At 42.2% G+C, this 6,648-nt stretch overlaps 1 protein-coding gene across 1 annotated transcript in view; it reads left to right on the top strand.

Annotated features, from left to right (window-relative positions):
- Positions 1-6,648, top strand: part of LOC103231361 (ribonuclease pancreatic) — a 183,302-nt gene that overhangs the window by 136,955 nt on the left and 39,699 nt on the right. The window lies entirely within an intron of this gene.

A 6,648-nucleotide genomic window follows, 5' to 3' on the forward strand; every position in this document is an offset into this window, starting at 1 on the left:
TTTGGGGTGTGGTGGCACATGTCTGTAGTCTCAGCTACTTGGGAGGCTTGAGGCAGGAGAAACTCTTGAACCTGGAAGGTGGAGGTTGCAGTGAGCCGAGATTGCGCCACTGCATTCCAGCCTGGGTGACAGAGAAGACTGCATCTTAAAAAAAAATGGCTGGGCGCAGTGGCTCAAGCCTGTAATCCCAGCACTTTGGGAGGCCGAGATGGGCGGATCACGAGGTCAGGAGATCAAGACGATCCTGGCTAACACGGTGAAACCCCGTCTCTACTAAAAAATACAAAAAACTAGCCGGGCGTGGTGGCGGGCGCCTGTAATCCCAGCTACTCGGGAGGCTGAGGCAGGAGAATGGTGTGAACCCGGGAGGCGGAGCTTGCAGTGAGCTGAGATCCGGCCACTGCACTCCAGCCTGGGTGACAGAGCAAGACTCCGCCTCCCAAAAAAAAAAATTGATTCCCCTAGATTTAACATCCATTGATAATTCTTGCTTATTTCACTTTTTGTTATGGTAATGACAAAAATAATTTTTAAGTTTCTGCACACCACATTTAACAGCTGGCTTTCAGCATTCTACTGTAAGCAAAACCCTATCTTCTTCACACTGGTTTATCTGTGTTTATATTTATTACCAGTAGGACTCATAGATTTTTATTTTTTCAATGGCTTATAATTCATTATTGTAGTTAGTATTTTAGTGCCCAGATAGTCCCAGTATTGGCCACTGAGATCCCTTTCAAGCTGCCTTCTGTGTTTCTGTGATATGCTCTCCTTCCTGCTTTCTCAGGACTTCATTATTCTTTTGGCATAACAATATGTTCCAGCCTCATCTTGCACCTGCTCCACCTCAGTCATTTTCCTAAGGTGCCCTGGTTTTTTAGTGGGGAATGGTGTTGGAGACCAAGATCTCGGCAGGTGTGTTCTTTGCTGCTGAAGTATCTTTGTTTTGAAGTTTTTTTAGTGAACAGAGTTAAGAAATATATGCCTGCATATATGCATATGTCCACAAATGAATGTTCACATACATAAATATGTATGCATATGTACATATACATATTTTAAAAATTATTAGTTTACAGAGATACTTTTAATTCAGTCCATCCCCACAATCCCCATAGGGTTCTTCCTTGCCTTCCTCCCTTCCATAATTGCATTTCCTTTCTTCCACAGTGTGATTAACAACATTAACCCTTGTACTTATTTGCTCACTCTTATAATAAATCAAAAGCAGTTTGAGAATGCTTTGCTTGTACCACTATAATAAACAAGATTGCTAAAAAAAGGTTCAAGATATGAACTTTTTTTCCACCCCACCCCACTTACCCTGGTTAAGACTGAAGGTTTATACCTAAATAATAAAATCAGGAGAACTAATAAAAGTATTGTTTAGTAAGGCCGGGTGAGGTGGCTCACGCCTGTAATCCCAGCACTTTGGGAAGCCGAGGCAGGTGGATCATTTGAGGTCAGGAGCTCGAGACCAGCCTAGCTAACATAGCAAAACCCTCTCTCTACTAAAAATACCAAAATTAGCTGGGCATGATAAGTGTGCATCTATACTCCCAGCTACTTGGGAGGCTGAAGCAGGAGAATAGCTTGAACCTAGGAGGCAGAGATTGCAGTGAGCTGAGATCATGCCACTGCACTCTAGCCTGGGCGACAAATGGAGACTCCATCTAAAAAAAAAAAAAAAAAAAAGTACCATTTAGTAAGTGTGTGTTATGCAATAACAGATAACCAAAATGATGTTGTTATTAGCTTTAGGTTATGCAGTGGCAAATTCATGCCTAAATTGGGGCCAATTTCCCTAAAGCCCATGCCTTTTTTCATTATATTATGTTCCACAAAGTCACAGTTGACAAGTTAAGTGGGCATAGAAATCAGGAGCAGCAGTGGGTGGTTTAGAGACTGAGATGATAACGGACAGGCAGCCAGCCAGGCAGGCAGTTTTGGCCATCGTGGAGAGGGCACTCCATTTTCTCCCCTTAGGCTGGCCATTGGGCATGATGGACAGATGACAAGGAGCATGTCCTACAGAGCTGAAAGGTCAGTGAAAGTTCACTGCAAACCCAAGACCTCCCCCACAATAGCACTATTCCACCTACTCTTTGCTCTCAATCCAATTTTAAATACTTTTATTTGGAAGCGGACATTTTTTGGAACTTGAGCAGCAGCTCAGAAATGTTAAACAAATACCCCACTGTTTGCTGAGAACTTAAGTCAATAATGATTTTATTATTCAGGCAAATAAGAGCTGCAACTCCGGTCATCTGAGCTGGCTGACCAGCGTCCAGCTCTGAAATAGCAATTTCAATGGTCTGTTTTTCTGGGGACAGGGCAAACTGGGGAGATCTGAGGCTGCCCAGTGAGGCTCCTCCAGGAGCCTGACAGGGATTAGGGGTTCGAGAAAGAGCTCAAAAGAAGGAGCACCACAGGGGAGCACAGACAAGACTGCTACTGCTCTCTCTTGATAGTTTCCTTCCTCTCCCTGGCTGCCCTCTGTACTAACAGAAGGTTAGTACTCAAAAGCAACCTTCCAGGGCAAGAAAAGCTGCATTGTTTAAACACTTGTTCCTCCAGCTTTCATCCACCTCCTTTGTTTCCTTTCCACAAATTTCCGTGTTCAGTTTTTCCCCTGGAGACTCAGGCACTGCTGTGGCTCCCACAGTCACCCTGTGGAGAGATGATTGATTGTGTACAGCGTCCCAAGTCTCTCAGAAGCACCACTTTGAACTTCTCCCTGTCTGCTGCGCCTTCCCCCAGTGTGACTCTCAGCGTGTCTGCAGTGACTTATAACCTTTGGCAGACGCCTCAAAGCAGGCTCTGTCCGCCTGGTATTCCTTGACATGTCCCCCTCCTTCCGTGCAGCTCTCCAGTTGCATATAAAGATAAAATGAGGGAACTGTCAGTCTATCCTTCCTGCCCAATCAAAATCTTCAATCATTGTCACTCCTACTAATTCAGAATGTAAACTTAACTGGATTTCTTGTTTTGTTTTGTTTTGTTTTGTTTGAGACAGAGTCTTGCGCTGTCACTCAGGCTGGAGTGCAGTGACTCGATCCTGGCTTATCACAAACTCTGCCTCCCAGGTTCAAGCAATTCTCCTGTCTCAGCCTCCCAAGTAGCTGGGATTACAGGTGCACATCCCACACCCAGTTAATTTTTGTATTTGTAGTGGAGATGAGGTTTCACTATGTTGGCCAGGCTGGTCTCGAACTCCTGACCTTAGGTGATCCACCCGCGTTGGCCTCCCAAAGTGCTGGGATTACAGGCATAAGCCACCATGCCAGCCAAACTTAACTGTTAATTGTGACTTTTTCGGAAGACATATTAAACTGGTAATAACAACAATATACTGATATCCATGGAGGGTTTACTATGTGCTCTGAATAGGGTACCCATCTAATCTACTGTCTGAATTGTGATACTTTTGAGAGTGAGAAGGAATACTACTAGTAATTAATCCAGGACAGCAGCATACATAGGGAAAGTCCTAGGCAAACTGGGACATATGGTTTCATAGCTGGGAACTTAAATCAATAATGATTTCATTATTCAGGCAAATAAGGCTGCAACTCTGGTCACTGAGCTGGTTGAACTGTTCTAGATGCTTTACCTGGATAATTTTATTTAGTTCCCGCAGTAACCCTTTGAGCAAGGTGCTTTAATTTACAGATAAGGAAACAAATTACAGAAGATCAAAAATAATTTATCTTTAAAATACTAAATCAGGAATTTTGTGTGTAAATCTGTACTCATTCAGAAAAATATCAGTCAATATTACAGGAGTGATTAAAAAGGTGAACCAACTCCACATCCCTCTTTAAATCCACCCCCAATATACATATACATTTTAGTTATTCTTTATTATTGTTTGGTGAGTTATCCAGCCTGTCTGTTTTACAGATCATGGAGCTGGGGCCAGGTGTGGTGGCTCATGCCTTTAATCCCAGCACTTTGGGAGGCCGAGGTGGGCGGATTGCTTGAGCTCAGGAGTTTGAGACCAGCCTGGGCAACATGGTGAAACCCTGTCTCTACTAAAATACAAAAAATCAGTCCGGCCTGGCAACGTACGCCTGTAGCCCCAGCTACTCGGGAGGCTGAGGCAGGAGAATTACTTGAACCCGGGAGGCAGAGGTTGCAGAGAGCCAAGATCATGCCATTGCACTCAAGCCTGGGTGACAGAGTGAAGCTCCTTCTCAAAAAAAAAAAAAAAAAAGAAAAGAAAAGAAAAAAAGAGAAATTACAGTTGTCATACATGTTGAATTACTTAAGAAATATTCTGAGAGATGAATGTCACCTTTTAATATGTGTAATGAATCTAAATATAGTAGCTGTGATTTAATGCACAGGAAGTGAGCCCTCTCAGTAACAGGTCACAGGTCATTCCATACCAGTTATTTTTCCCCAATGATCCAGACAACAGAGGTGATGGGCACATTCTCAGAACGCTGTTTCAGAAGTCCCGGTTGTAGAGGTAGGTTCCATTGTTGAAAGGACCTTCCTCTTCTGTTCATAATCTTGGTCAACTTCCTTGTTTCTTGGCTGCATCCCTTTCCATTTTGGTACCTACCTCCCTTCCTTTCCACCAGTCTTTTTTTCTTTTTTCTTTTTAAAGAGACAGAGTCTCACTCTGTCGCCCAGGCTGGAATGCAGTGGCACGATCTCAGTTCACTGCAACCTTCACCTCCCGGGTTCAAGCAATTCTCCTGCCTCACCTCCCGAGTAGCTGGGATTACAGGTGCCTGCCACCACACCGGGCTAATTTTTGTATTTTTAGTAGAGACGGGGTTTCACCGTGTTGGCCAGGCTGATCTTAAACTCCTGACCTCAGGCGATCTGCCCACCTGGGTCTCCCAAATTGCTGGGATTAGAGGCGTGAGCCGCTGTGCCCAGCCTCCACCATTCTTACAGGTAAGACAATTTCCTGTACCTTTGCTTGTGAGCTGGACCCCATCTTTGCCCGGTTCCTGAGACTGTGCTGTATCTCTGTCCTGTATTTCCAGTGCCTTTTTCTGTATTGACTCCTTAGGATATGGACAATCTCATGTTACCTTCTACTCAGCCATCCCAAGCTACTTACCAGTTGGCTCCTTCTCTTCATTGCCAAGTCCTTGTTGACTCTGTTTCTTTAGCTCCAATATTCTCTTCAACTGGAAAAAGGACGCCGTGAAACTACTCCAGCAAAGAATCCAGTGACCTCCTGATTTTCACATCTAATCATCTAATAAAACCTTTACTTCTTAAGCATTTTTTAAAAATTGTAAGGTACATTATATAACACACACAGTCTCACACACACATGTATCATAGTGTCAAAACCATACATGTAGACAAAGTTTAAAGACTATCAATGAGGCAGACACCCTTTTGACTTCTGCTAAGGTCAGAAACAGAACAATGGCAGTGTTTCTGAAGCTCTCAACCATGCGCTCTTTCCTGACCCCAGCACTTTCTTTCCCTCCAGAAAAAAAAATATATATTATGCTTGAGATAACAATTTCCTTTCTTCTTTTTATAATTATATCACTTATGTATCCATCTCTAAACATTACACCTGTTCTTGAATGTTATATAAATAGAATCTCATTGTATGTATTTTTTGTGACTGAACTACCTTATGTTTATTCAATCCATTTATGGTGCTACGAGTGGATATATTTTGTTCAATTTTATTGCTCTAAAGGATTCTAAAGCATAGATATGCTACAATTTTTATCATTTCTATGTTTTCATTCTCCAGTTTTCTGAATTCTTACGTTTTTGAAGTATCTCTTGTAAACAACATAGAGTTAGATTTTCCTCCATCAGTGTTGTGTTTTAACTGGTCCATTTATATTTATTGCAATTATTCATCTTCGTCTTCCTCAGTATATATCTATCATCTATTTAGTCTTTTCTGTTTCTCTCATTTGTCTGGTATTTCTTTTTCCTCTCCTGTTTTCCTTTCTTTTGGATTAGTTGTATATTTGTATATCACTCTATAAAAGCCATTAAGGTTAATCACAGATGTTTAGTTCTCTTGTTCCAGGCACTTAGAAGGATCCCACTTCTTTGTCCCTTGTACTTAGATGTGACTACATGACTTTCTCTGGTCAATGATGTGTGAGTAGAAGACATGTAGGTCCCTTCTTGCAGCAGGATCAAGAGCTGGCCTGCAGGTTGCCATGCTTTCTTCCCTTTGCCTCTGTTATTGCGGAATTGTGTGTCAGGATGAAGCCTGTGTCAGTCTGTGTTCCCAAGTGACTATGGTAGGGAGAACCCCTTGCTAGACCATGATGGACATGTAGGAGAAATGAGTAATAAATCTTATGCCACTGACATTTTGAGGTTGTTTGTTACTGCAGCACAACTAAGCCTATTCTAACTAATTCACATTTCACGTATTCTCTCTGCTAGTTTGGAATGTATACACGGTGTCTCTATTCCTTTAATTGTTTATCCTAGAAATTTCAACATGCATACTAAACATATAAACATCTAAAGTTAATTAATATTTTAAGTCATCTCTTGTACTTGACTCAATTTTTTTTCTTTCTTTTTTTTTTTTTAGAGACAGGATCTTACTCTGTCACCTAGGCTGGAATGCAGTGAAGTGCATGAAGATCATGGCTCACCGCAGCCTCTAATTCCAGGGCTCAAGTGATACTC

Source organism: Chlorocebus sabaeus, chromosome 29 (genome assembly GCF_047675955.1).
Source record: "Chlorocebus sabaeus isolate Y175 chromosome 29, mChlSab1.0.hap1, whole genome shotgun sequence".
NCBI classification, from domain to species: domain Eukaryota; kingdom Metazoa; phylum Chordata; class Mammalia; order Primates; family Cercopithecidae; genus Chlorocebus; species Chlorocebus sabaeus.